Source organism: Oncorhynchus mykiss, chromosome 15, assembly GCF_013265735.2.
Source record: "Oncorhynchus mykiss isolate Arlee chromosome 15, USDA_OmykA_1.1, whole genome shotgun sequence".
NCBI classification, from domain to species: domain Eukaryota; kingdom Metazoa; phylum Chordata; class Actinopteri; order Salmoniformes; family Salmonidae; genus Oncorhynchus; species Oncorhynchus mykiss.
Genome location: NC_048579.1, coordinates 13,858,789 through 13,871,958, shown reverse-complemented (window position 1 = coordinate 13,871,958; position 13,170 = coordinate 13,858,789). Strand labels below are relative to the sequence as shown.

At 44.9% G+C, this 13,170-nt stretch overlaps 1 pseudogene; it reads left to right on the top strand.

The window, feature by feature from the left end:
• The first annotated feature begins 1,648 nt into the window (after positions 1-1,648).
• On the top strand, positions 1,649-13,085 carry LOC118938944 (annotated as a pseudogene).
• Positions 13,086-13,170: the final 85 nt, after the last annotated feature.

Here is a 13,170-nt window from a genome sequence, read left to right as displayed (position 1 = left end):
ACACACACACACACACACACACACACACACACACACACACACACACACACACACCCACACATAGTTACACGCACACACAAACACAAACACACTCACGCACCTACAAACACACACACACACACACACACACACACACACACACACACACACACACACACACACACACATACACACACACACACACACCATAAATGATATAGATCACAGGACAGAGAAAACACAGGACAGAGGGCAGAGCATCACATGGAAACAGTTAGAGTGAGGTTAGACATCAAACACAGAATAATCACACACCCATGGAGTCATTGTCATCTGGTGCAATATTTGTATTTTCTGCTCCTCCTCTCGCACACCATTTCACACTTTTGTTCTAGCTCCCCACACGGGCACATTCAACTAATCATGGGCTTGATGATTTGTCGATTAACTGAATCAGGTGTTGTAGTGAAGGGCTACAACAAAAACGTATATCCTTGGTGATACCAGAATTTAAAAAACAAACCAATACTGACCTAGTGTAGCACAATAATGTCCCAGCTAACAGAAATAACTATGTTTACCCTGTTCATAAAAGCAGATAGTCTTGACATGGCCATACGGACTTGATACCTAACAGCAGTCAACTGTAGCTTACTTTATAAGGTGCTGATCAGATATTGATCATGGTGGGTGGAAAACAGCCCTGGTGTTTGCTCTAGTTAGGATTGTAAGGGTTTGTTTAAGGAATGGACTACATGACTGATTCCCCATACAAGTTTTCATACAAAATGTATTAATAGTGTTTGGTATTTTATTAGGATCCTCATTAGCTGTCGCAAAAAACAGCAGCTACTCTTCCTGGGGTTCCACACAGAACATGAAACATGACATAATGCAGAACATTATTAGACAAGAACAGCTCAAGGACAGAACTACATCGATAAAAATCAAATAAGTATAGAGATATTACAAGTCTATGAAGTGTGTGTGTGTGTGTGTTCAGTGCCGTGTGGTGTATGGCTCTCTAGTGATGAAGATAAAGTTATCTTCTAGAAAACGGAGAGAATAAGAGAATGAAAAGTAGACTTACGTGAGTTCCACGTCAAGCGGAGAGGGAGATGTGAGAGAGAAGGAGAGAGAGAGAGAAGGAGAGAGAGAGAGAAGGAGAGAGAGAGCTGCTCCCTACTTCTTTTGAAAGGCAGGAGTTTGACTGGACTAACAGGTTACTTAAAGGACACGTGCAAGAACACACACCAGCCCCCTCTCTTTCCTCTCTCGCACACACCACACACATTTCCCAATGTACTGAAGGAGAGACAGGGGGGTAATTACACACACCCCTCTGGATGGGCGGAGTTAGAGGGGCGAAAAACACAAACCCCTTAGAGAGAAGTCAAGTACTGATTTGGTCATACAGTGGATATACAGTGGCTACACAGGGCCTTCAGAATGTATTCATACCCCTTGGCTTATTCAGCATTTTGTTGTGATACAGCCACACAATAAGCCATAATGACAAATTGAAAACGTGTTTTTAGAAATGTTAGCAAATTTATTGAAAATTAAATACAGAAATATCTCAATTACATATTGTAAGTATTCACACCACAGAGTCAATACTTTGTAGATACACCTTTGGCGGCGATTACAGCTTTGAGTCGTCTTGGATATGTCTGTAACAGCTTTGAGTCGTCTTGGGTATGTCTGTATCAGCTTTGAGTCGTCTTGGGTATGTCTGTAACAGCTTTGAGTCGTCTTGGGTATGTCTGTATCAGCTTTGAATCGTCTTGGATATGTCTGTATCAGCTTTGAGTTGTCTTGGGTATGTCTGCATCAGCTTTGAGTCGTCTTGGGTATGTCTGCATCAGCTTTGAGTCGTCTTGGGTATGTCTGTATCAGCTTTGAGTCGTCTTGGGTATGTCTGTATCAGCTTTGAGTCGTCTTGGGTATGTCTGTATCAGCTTTGAGTCGTCTTGGGTATGTCTGTATCAGCTTTGAGTCGTCTTGGGTATGTCTGTATCAGCTTTGAGTCGTCTTGGGTATGTCTGTATCAGCTTTGAGTCATCTTGGGTATGTCTGTATCAGCTTTGAGTCGTCTTGGGTATGTCTGTATCAGCTTTGAGTCGTCTTGGGTATGTCTGTATCAGCTTTGCACATCTGGATTTGGGGATTTTCTCCCGTTCTTCCTTCCAGATTTTCTCAAACTCTGTTAATGGGTTAGATGGGGAGCGGCGGTGGACAGCAATCTTCACATTTTTCCACAGATTTTTAATAGGATTGAAGTCTGGGCTTTGGCTGGGCCACTCAAGGACTTTCACATTCTTATTCTGAAGCCATTCCAGCGTTGCTTTGGCTGTGTGCTTGGGGTCATTGTCCTGTTGGAACGTAAATCTTGGTCCCAGTCTAAGGTCGTTTGCACTCTGAAGCAGGTTCTCATCAAGGATTTGCCTGCATTTGGCTCCATTCATTGTTCCCATCTATCCTTACCAGTCTCCCAGTCCCTGTCGCTGAAAAGCATCCCCATAGCATGATGCTGCCACCACCATGCTTCACGATAGGAATGTGTTAGACGGGTGATGAGTTATGCCTAATTTTCTCCAGACATAGCACTTTGCATTCAGGCCAAAGAGTTACATTTTTGTCTCATCAGACCACAAATCTTTTGCCTTATGCTCTCAGTCCTTCACGTGCCTTTTGGCAAAATGCAGGCATGCTGTCATCTGCCTTTTTCTCAGGAGTGGCTTCCATCTGGCCACTTTCCAATAAAGCCCATATTTGTGAAGTGCTGTAGAGACTGTTGGCCTTCTGGCAGGTTCTCAGCCAAGGAACTCTGCAGTTCTGTCAGAGCGGTCATTGGGTTCTTGGTCACCTCCCTGACCAAGGTCCTTCGGTTGCTCAGTTTGGTTGGACGGAGAGCTCTAGGCAGAATCTGGGTAGTTCCATACTTTTTTTTTCAATTTACCAATGATGGAGACCACTGTGCTCTTGGAAACTTTCAAGACTCTAGAAATGGTTTAATACCCTTCCCAGATATATGCCTCATCACAATTCTGAGATCTACGGACAGTTCCTTTGACTTCATGGTATAGTTTCTGTATATAGACACACTTGTATACAGTATATAGACACGCTTGTTTCTTTCTAAATCATGTCCAAACAATTGAATTGGCCACAGGTGGAATTCAATCAAGTTGAAGAAACATCTCAAGGATGATCAATGGAAACAGGATGCACCTGAGCTCATTTTCGAGTCTCATAGCTAAGGGTCTGAATACTCATGTAAAGAAGGAATTTCAGTTTTTTATTTAATAATAATAATTTGCAAAAATTACTTTGTCAATACATTTTGTGTACATTTCTGAGGATTTGTATTTAATTGAATCCATTTTATAATAAGGCTGTAATGTAACAAAATGGAGTCTGAATAATTTCCCGAAGGCTCTGTATATACACTTATAAACTCAGTAAAAAAATAAACGTCCTCACTGTCAACTGCGTTTATTTTCAGCAAACTCATTGCAAAGGGTCTGAATACTTACGTAACTAAGGTATTTAAAAAAAAATGTAGATACATTTGCAAAGATTTCTAAAAACGTGTTTTCTCTTTGTCATTATGGAGTATTGTGTGATGAGGAAAAACAAATATTGAATCCATTTTAGAATAAGGCTGTAACGTAACAAAATGTGGAACAAGTCAAGGTGTCTGAATACTTTCCCGAATGCCCTGTACAATGGGCATTCATGCATGTACACACATAACCCCCATACCCCCTGTAACTCCACACATTCTGTCATTCTTACTGCCTGACCTGCGTTTCAACTGGCTTCTGGCTATATCAGTCTTCATTAAGTTACGGAATGCGGGAAGGAATCTGGAGTGATTCTAGGGAGTAGCTGATTACCCAAATCAGGCAGTGTGTGTATGTGGGAAGGTTGTTGCAGAAACCGCAGGCAGTGTTTCTCCAATCACACCCTACAATTACAGGCTTATTAAAGAGACACATCACTCAACTATCGCAGGGCGTGTTTGTGTGTGTTTGTAATGTGTGTTGTCTTTCCAGGCCTATAGACCATAAGCTGAAGAGGCAGGACAGCACCAACTCTCTACTCATCAAGACTGAACGGCTGCTGAGGATCGAGGAACACGACATCGCTACGAGACCTGGCTTTGGAGGTCAGAAACACACATGTGCCACATACACAGGAAACACCTCCATCTCTGTTGGCAGGTTGACATTTATTGTGATGGGTCTTGTCCTGGAGGCAGAATTGAAAGATTCCGCTAGGTAGGCCAGCTGCAACGTCAAAATGGGCTATATTGGAAACATTCATGAAAACCAAACTGTGCTTTTTGGTCTTCATTTAAGGTTAGGGTTTTGCCTAGCTGCCTCCAGAACAAGATCCATGACGAAAATCGCTAACCTGCTCTCTGTCTCCCAATGAAACTAATCCAATCAGTCAATCTCTGCCCCCTTTGATGATGCATGCAATAGCTGCGTTATGAGAAGATGTGCTGGCCAATGAGTTTCTGAGACATTGAACACATCGCTCCCAAACCAACACTGGCTCACATTATACTCACTGTGTGTGTATGTGTGTGTGTGTGTGTGTGTGTGTGTGTGTGTGTGTGTGTGTGTGTGTGTGTGTGTGTGTGTGTGTGTGTGTGTGTGTGTGTGTGTGTGTGTGTGTGTGTGTGATCCCTTGTCCATATTGAGCTAGTCTTTTTGGAACAGAGGTTGTGAGAGGGTTCCCGACCAGTTTATGATGTTGACAGTATAAAACAATTGTACAGAGTAGAGCGGTGGTCACCAACCCTGATCCTGACACAGAGTAGAGCAGTCGTCATCGACACTGATCCATATACAGAGTAGAGCAGTAGTCACCAACCCTGATCCTGATCCTGACACAGAGTAGAGCGGTGGTCACCAACCCTGATCCTGATCCTGAAACAGAGTAGAGCAGTAGTCACCAACCCTGATCCTGATCCTGACACAGAGTAGAGCGGTGGTCACCAACCCTGATCCTGACACAGAGTAGAGCAGTGGTCACCGACCCTGATCCTGATCTATATACAGAGTAGAGCAGTGGTCACCTACCCTGATCCTGATCCTGACACAGAGTAGAGCGGTGGTCACCAACCCTGATCCTGAAACAGAGTAGAGCAGTGATCACCAAGCCTGATCCTGATCTATATACAGAGTTGAGCAGTGATCACCAACCCTTATCCTGACACTGAAACAGCGTAGAGCAGTGATCACCAAGCCTGATCCTGATCTATACACAGTGTAGAGCAGTGATCACCAACCCTTATCCTGACACTGAAACAGAGTAGAGCAGTGATCACCAAGCCTGATCCTGATCTATATACAGAGTAGAGCAGTGATCACAAACCCTGATCCCGATCTATACACAGTGTAGAGCAGTGATCACCAAGCCTGATCCTGATCTATATACAGAGTTGAGCAGTGATCACCAACCCTTATCCTGACACTGAAACAGCGTAGAGCAGTGATCACCAAGCCTGATCCTGATCCTGAAACAGAGTAGAGCAGTGGTCACCAACCCTGATCCTGACACAGAGTAGAGCAGTCGTCACCGACACTGATCCTGACACAGAATAGAGCAGTGGTCACCGACCCTGATCCTGATCTATATACAGAGTAGAGCAGTGGTCACCGACCCTGATCCTGATCTATATACAGAGTAGAGCAGTGGTCACCTACCCTGATCCTGATCCTGACACAGAGTAGAGCGGTGGTCACCAACCCTGATCCTGAAACAGAGTAGAGCAGTGATCACCAAGCCTGATCCTGATCTATATACAGAGTTGAGCAGTGATCACCAACCCTTATCCTGACACTGAAACAGCGTAGAGCAGTGATCACCAAGCCTGATCCTGATCTATACACAGTGTAGAGCAGTGATCACCAACCCTTATCCTGACACTGAAACAGAGTAGAGCAGTGATCACCAAGCCTGATCCTGATCTATATACAGAGTAGAGCAGTGATCACAAACCCTGATCCCGATCTATACACAGTGTAGAGCAGTGATCACCAACCCTGATCTTGATCCTGATACAGTGTAGAGCAGTGGTCACCAATACTGATCTTGATCCTGATACAGTGTAGAGCAGTGATCACCAACCCTGATCTTGATCTTGATCCTGATACAGTGTAGAGCAGTGGTCACCAATACTGATATTGACACAGAATAGAGCAGTGGTTACCAAGCCTGATCCTGATCTATATACAGAGTAGAGCAGTGGGCACCAACCCTGATCCTGATCCTGATACAGAGTAGGACAGTGGTCACCAACCCTGATCCATATACAGAGTAGAGCAATGGTCACCAACCCTGATCCTGATCTATATACAGAGTAGAGGAGTGGTCACCAACCCTGATCCTGATCCTGATACAGAGTAGAGTAGTGAACACCAACCCTGATCTTGATCCATATACAGAGTAGAGCAGTGGTCACCAACTTTGATCCTGATCTATATACAGAGTAGAGCAGTGGTCACCAACCCTGATCCTGATCCTGATACAGAGTAGAGAAGTGAACACCAACCCTGATCCTGATCCATATTCAGAGTAGCGCAATGGTCACCAACCCTATATTTGATTAACTCTATTTTTTTAACTGCATTGTTGTTTAAGGGCTTGTAAGTAAGCATTTCACGGTAAGGTCTACACAGTGCATGTGACAAATACAATTTGATTTGATTCTCCTATGGGGACAGCTAAAGAACCCTTTTGGAACCATTTTTTCTAAGTGTACACATTACAGCTCTCCAGGACCAGGGTTGGAGACAACCAGAGAATAGCCCTGATTAATGACTTCAGTGTGATGTCATGTGTGTGGGTGTAGCAGGAATTTGTGGGTGTTTGTGTTTGTTGCTCTGGTTTGGTGGTTTGGGTCGTGGTGAGGAGCTCCTCCGGTCCTGACGAGCTATATATATGTGTGTGTGTGTGTGTGTGTGTGTGTGTGTGTGTGTGTGTGTGTGTGTGTTCTCAGGTGCAGCCATCCCTGTGGGCATTGATGTCCAGGTGGAGAGTATCGACATCATCTCAGAGGTCAACATGGGTGTGTAATCTATACACGTGTGTGTATAATCAATCCACATGTGTATCTGAACAATCTTCTGTGTTCTGCCGAGGGTATCACCATGACCCTGTACCTGCGTCACTCCTGACTGGCTGGCTTTTATGTCTCGTAGCAAAGTTAGCAGGACGTTTGGTGGGTGTCTGGTGAAGAAGACGTGGGTTCCTGATGTGTTCTTTGCCCACTCGAAGAGGTCCTTCATCCAGGACACCACCGTGGAGAACACCATGATCAGGGTCTCTCCTGACGGAACCATACTCTACAGCGTCAGGTAGAGCATCAGCGTCTGTGTGTATATTACTATGCTGTATGTAGGTATACTATATCTTATCTCTTTTTATATGATTATTATGTTGTTCAGGATCCCAGTGACTGCTCTCTACTCCATAGACTTCAGAACTGTTTACTACAACTAGAGAGCATTGAGTCACACACACACACACACACACACACACACACACACACACACACACACACACACACACACACACACACACACACACACACACACACACACACACACACACACACACACACACACTAACACAGACATGCACACACATATTTACATAAATAAACATTCACCCACACTAAACATCTGATTGCTGATTGATTGGTTACACAAATACACACCACACTTTCTCTCTCCCCCTTTCTAGAAGCGTATAATGACAATGATCTGATGTTGTTTTGGAAGAATGGCAACGAGTCTCTGAGGACAGATGAGATTGTTCTCTCTCAGTTATTCATCAAGAAGTTCCACCCTTCCAGCGGCCTTGCCTTCTACAGCAGCACGGGTCTGTCTGAGTATTTATATGTGTCTGTTTTGCGTTCTTTGTGTGTCTCGTCTCTTGTAACTATTAGGCTAACGTACTGCTTCTTTAAGAAAACCCTCAACTTTTCTCTCTCTCTCCCCCCATTATCCTCTCACTTTCTGTCTCTCTCCATCACCTTTCCTTTCTGTCTCTCTCATGACCTTTCCTTTCTGTCTCTCTCATCACCTTTCCTTTCTGTCTCTCTCCATCACCTTTCCTTTCTGTCTCTCTCCATCACCTTTCCTTTCTGTCTCTCTCATCACCTTTCCTTTCTGTCTCTCTCATCACCTTTCCTTTCTGTCTCTCTCCATCACCTTTCCTTTCTGTCTCTCTCCATCACCTTTCCTTTCTGTCTCTCTCATCACCTTTCATTTCTGTCTCTCTCCATCACCTTTCCTTTCTGTCTCTCTCCATCACCTTTCCTTTCTGTCTCTCTCATCACCTTTCATTTCTGTCTCTCTCCATCACCTTTCCTTTCTGTCTCTCTCCATCACCTTTCCTTTCTGTCTCTCTCATCACCTTTCCTTTCTGTCTCTCCCCCCATTATCCTCTCACTTTCTGTCTCTCTCCATCACCTTTCCTTTCTGTCTCTCTCATCACCTTTCCTTACTGTCTCTATCCATCACCTTTCCTTTCTGTCTCTCTCATCACCTTTCCTTTCTGTCTCTCTCCATCACGTTTCCTTTCTGTCTCTCTCATCACCTTTCCTTTCTGTTTCTCTCCATCACCTTTCCTTTCTGTCTCTCTCATCACCTTTCCTTTCTGTCTCTCTCCATCACCTTTCCTTTCTGTCTCTCTCATCACCTTTCCTTTCTGTCTCTCCCCCCATTATCTTCTCACTTTCTGTCTCTCTCCATCACCTTTCCTTTCTGTCTCTCTCATCACCTTTCCTTACTGTCTCTATCCATCACCTTTCCTTTCTGTCTCTCTCATCACCTTTCCTTTCTGTCTCTCTCCATCACGTTTCCTTTCTGTCTCTCTCATCACCTTTCCTTTCTGTTTCTCTCCATCACCTTTCCTTTCTGTCTCTCTCATCACCTTTCCTTTCTGTCTCTCTCCATCACCTTTCCTTTCTGTCTCTCTCATCACCTTTCCTTTCTGTCTCTCCCCCCATTATCTTCTCACTTTCTGTCTCTCTCCATCACCTTTCCTTTCTGTCTCTCTCATCAGCTTTCCTTACTGTCTCTATCCATCACCTTTCCTTTCTGTCTCTCTCATCACCTTTCCTTTCTGTCTCTCTCCATCACGTTTCCTTTCTGTCTCTCTCATCACCTTTCTTTTCTGTCTCTCTCCATCCCCTTTCCTTTCTGTCTCTCTCATCACCTTTCCTTTCTGTCTCTCTCCATCACCTTTCCTTTCTGTCTCTCTCCATCACCTTTCCTTTCTGTCTCTCTCATCACCTTTCCTTTCTGTCTCTCTCATCACCTTTCCTTTCTGTCTCTCTCCATCACCTTTCCTTTCTGTCTCTCTCATCACCTTTCCTTTCTGTCTCTCTCATCACCTTTCCTTTCTGTCTCTCTCATCACCTTTCCTTTCTGTCTCTCTCCATCACCTTTCCTTTCTGTCTCTCTCCATCACCTTTCCTTTCTGTCTCTCTCATCACCTTTCCTTTCTGTCTCTCTCATCACCTTTCCTTTCTGTCTCTCTCATCACCTTTCCTTTCTGTCTCTCTCATCACCTTTCCTTTCTGTATCTCTCATCACCTTTCCTTTCTGTCTCTCTCCATCACCTTTCCTTTCTGTATCTCTCCATCACCTTTCCTTTCTGTATCTCTCCATCACCTTTCCTTTCTGTATCTCTCCAGGTTGGTGTAACAGCTTGTTAATAAACTTCATCCTGGGGAGACACTTCTTCTTCATGCTGCAGACCTATTTCCCCAGCCTGCCGGGTCTCCCTGGGTTAACACACACACACACACCGCTGAACACACCTGGCTAGAGCTAAACACACACACAGACCAATTCATGTGATTATACTTCTACATACTAAAAACAGTACATAATAGTTTAAACACACACACACAGACCAATTCACATGATTATACTTCTACATACTAAATACAGTACATAGTAGTTTATACACACACACCTCCCCCTTTAGGAGCTCCCGAGTTGGCGCAGCGGTCTGCATCTCAGTGCTTGAGGCGTCACTACAGACAACCTAGTTCGATTCCAGGCTGTATCACAACTGGCTGTGATTGGGAGTCACATAGGGCGGCGCACAATTGGCAAAGAGTCGTCCGGGTTTGGCCAGTGTAGGCCGTCATTGAAAATAAGAAATTGTTCTTAACTGACTTGCCTAGTTAAATAAAGGTTAAATAAATAAATACAAAATTAGAGCTATCCAACCTTACACGCCTGCTGTCCCCCACACAGACCTCTCCCTTTAGAGATCTCAAATCCAATTTAAATCCAAATCCAATCAAATCCAATTGAATTTGTCCCATACACGTGTTTAGCAGATGCATCTCAGAGGTCTTGTGTTTCTAGCGCCAAAAGTGCAGTAATATCTAACAAATAATCTCTAACAATTTCACAACAATACACACAAATCTAAGTAAAGGAATGGAGCAATGTCAGAGCGACATAGACTAAGATACAGTAGAATAGGACAGAATACAGTATATTCATATGAGATGAGTAATGCAAAATATGTCAACATTATTAAAGTGACTAGTGTACCATTATTAAAGCGGCCAGTGATTTCAAGTCTATGTATATAGGGCAACAGCCTCTAATGTGCTAGTGATGGCTATTTGAGGCCTTGAGATAAAAGCTGTTTTTCAGTCTCTCGGCCCCAGCTTTGATGCACCTGTACTGACCTCGCCTTCTGGATGATAGTGGGGTGAACAGGCAGTGGCTAGGGTGGTTGTTGTCCTCAATGATCTTTTTGGCCTTCCTGTGACATTGGGTGGTGTAGGTGTCCTGGAGGGCAGGTATTTTGCCCCCGGTGATGCGTTGGGCAGACCGCACCACCTTCTGGAGAGCCCTGCAGTTGCGGGCGGTGCAGTTGTCATACCAGACAGTGATACAGCCTGACAGGATGCTCTCAGTTGTGCATCTGTAAAAGTTTGTGAGGGTTTTAGGTGCCAAGACAATGTCCTGATGTTGAAGAGGTGCTGTTGCGCCTTCTTCACCACACTGTCTGTGTGGGTGGACAATTTCAGTTTGTCAGTGATGTGTACGCCGAGGAACTCAAAGCTTACCACATTCTCCACTGTGGTCCCGTAGATGTGGATAGGGAGATGTTACCTCTGCTGTTTCCTGAAGTCCACAATCAGCTCCTTTGTTTTGTTGATGTTGGGTGAGAGGTTATTTTCCTGGCACCACATTCCCAGGGCCCACACCTCCTCCCTGTACGATGTATCATCATTGTTGGTAATCAGGCCTACTAATGTTGTGTCATCTGCAAACTTGATGATAGAGTTGGAGGTGTGCGTGGCCACGCAGTCATGGGTGAACAGGGAGTACAAGAGGGGGCTGAGTACGCATCCTTGTGGGGCCCCAGTGTTGAGGATTAGCGAAGTGAAGCAGTTGTTTCCTACGTTCACCAACTGGGAGCGGCCCGTCAGGAAGTCCAGGACCCAGTTGCACAGGGCGGGGTTCAGACCCAGGGCCTTGAACTTAATGATGACCTTTGAGGGTACTATGGTTTTGAATGCTAAGCTATAGTTCATGAACAGCATTCTTACATAGGTATTCCTCTTGTCCAGAAGGGATAGGGCAGTGTGCAGTGCGATGGTGAATGCATCGTCTTTGGATCTATTGGGGCGGTAAGCAAATTGAAGTGGGTCTAGGGTGTCAGGTAAGGTAGAGGTGATGTGATTCTCTCAAAGCACTTCATGATGACAGAAGTGAGTCCTAACACACCTGCTGTCCCCCTCCCCCCACACACATGTCCTCTTCCTTCAGTTATCACTACAGTACTGACCATGTCCACCATCATTACTGGGGTGTCCTCCTCCATGCCACAAGTAAGTGTAATTGTGTGTGTGTGCCTGCATGCGTGTTTGTTTGTGTGTGTGTGTGCGTGTGTACACTGCATGTGTGTGTGATTCAGGTGTCCTAACGTGAAGGTGGTGGACATCTACCTATGGACCAGCTTCCTGTCTGTGTTCCTGTCAGTGATAGAATACGCTGCTGTCAACTACTGTTCTATGCTAGAGGACATGAGACGACTGAATAGAGGAAAGGTCAGAGGTCATTAATTTCCAGGATATTTGTTGAGAGAGTATTCTCTCTACACCACACTGCTCTCTAGTGTTTAGATATGAGAAATTATGACTCCATGAAATCACCACAAGTTTCTTTCCTAGTATGTTCTATATGATCCACACAGTGTATCGAGATGTATTCTATATGTGTGCGTGTCTGTCCCCCCATTCAGCTCCCAACCTCTTATAACGCCAGCCAGGCCATGGCCTTCGACGGCTGTTTCCACGGCAATGACATCAAGTGGACCCTGTTCCCCCATCTGTCAAACTCCCACGGAACTCCACCCCAGAACCCTGAGGGACCCCCCCCCCCCCCCCCTCAACCGAGGGGACATGTCTCCACCGACAACGGCTGGTGCGGCAGAACGTGGACCTGCTACTTAGCTACACCTACTTGATCGACTCGTACTCCTCGCATGGCCTTCACTATGTCCTGCCTGCTATTCAATACCATCTACTGGAGTATGAACTCCTCCTGAGGGGCCCTACTGAGCATACTACTGGGACCATACGGACTATAACTCCTCCTGAGGGACCCTACTGATCATACCGCTGGGACCCTCCTGAGGGACCCTTCTGAGTATGGCCTCCTCCTGAGGAACCCTTCTGAGTATGGCCTCCTCCTGAGGGGCCCTTCTGAGTATGGCCTCCTCCTGAGGGACCCTTCTGAGTATGGCCTCCTCCTGAGGGGCCCTATGGACTCCTACTTTGTGAAAATGCTTACCACTGGGACCCTACTTTAAAATAGTCTAGATGGCACTTTAATGTGTACAATCCCCTGCCCAGGTTGAAACAATAGATGTTCACTGCTTACTATCACCAAGGAATATTAGGGGAAAACCTTTCTACGCTTTATCACTATAACTGTTGAGTGATTTATGTTTTTTCATTTCATTTTGTGGTGAATGAATGGTGTATCTTATTATGTCAGTCGTGTACTGTATGTTCAGAAATAAACATTATTGAAATCTGTCATTTGTATTAATTATTCAAACCTCTCTATCAGCCAACATTCCAGACCTGCCATAGGCAGCAGATCCGACCTTATGGTTTACAGC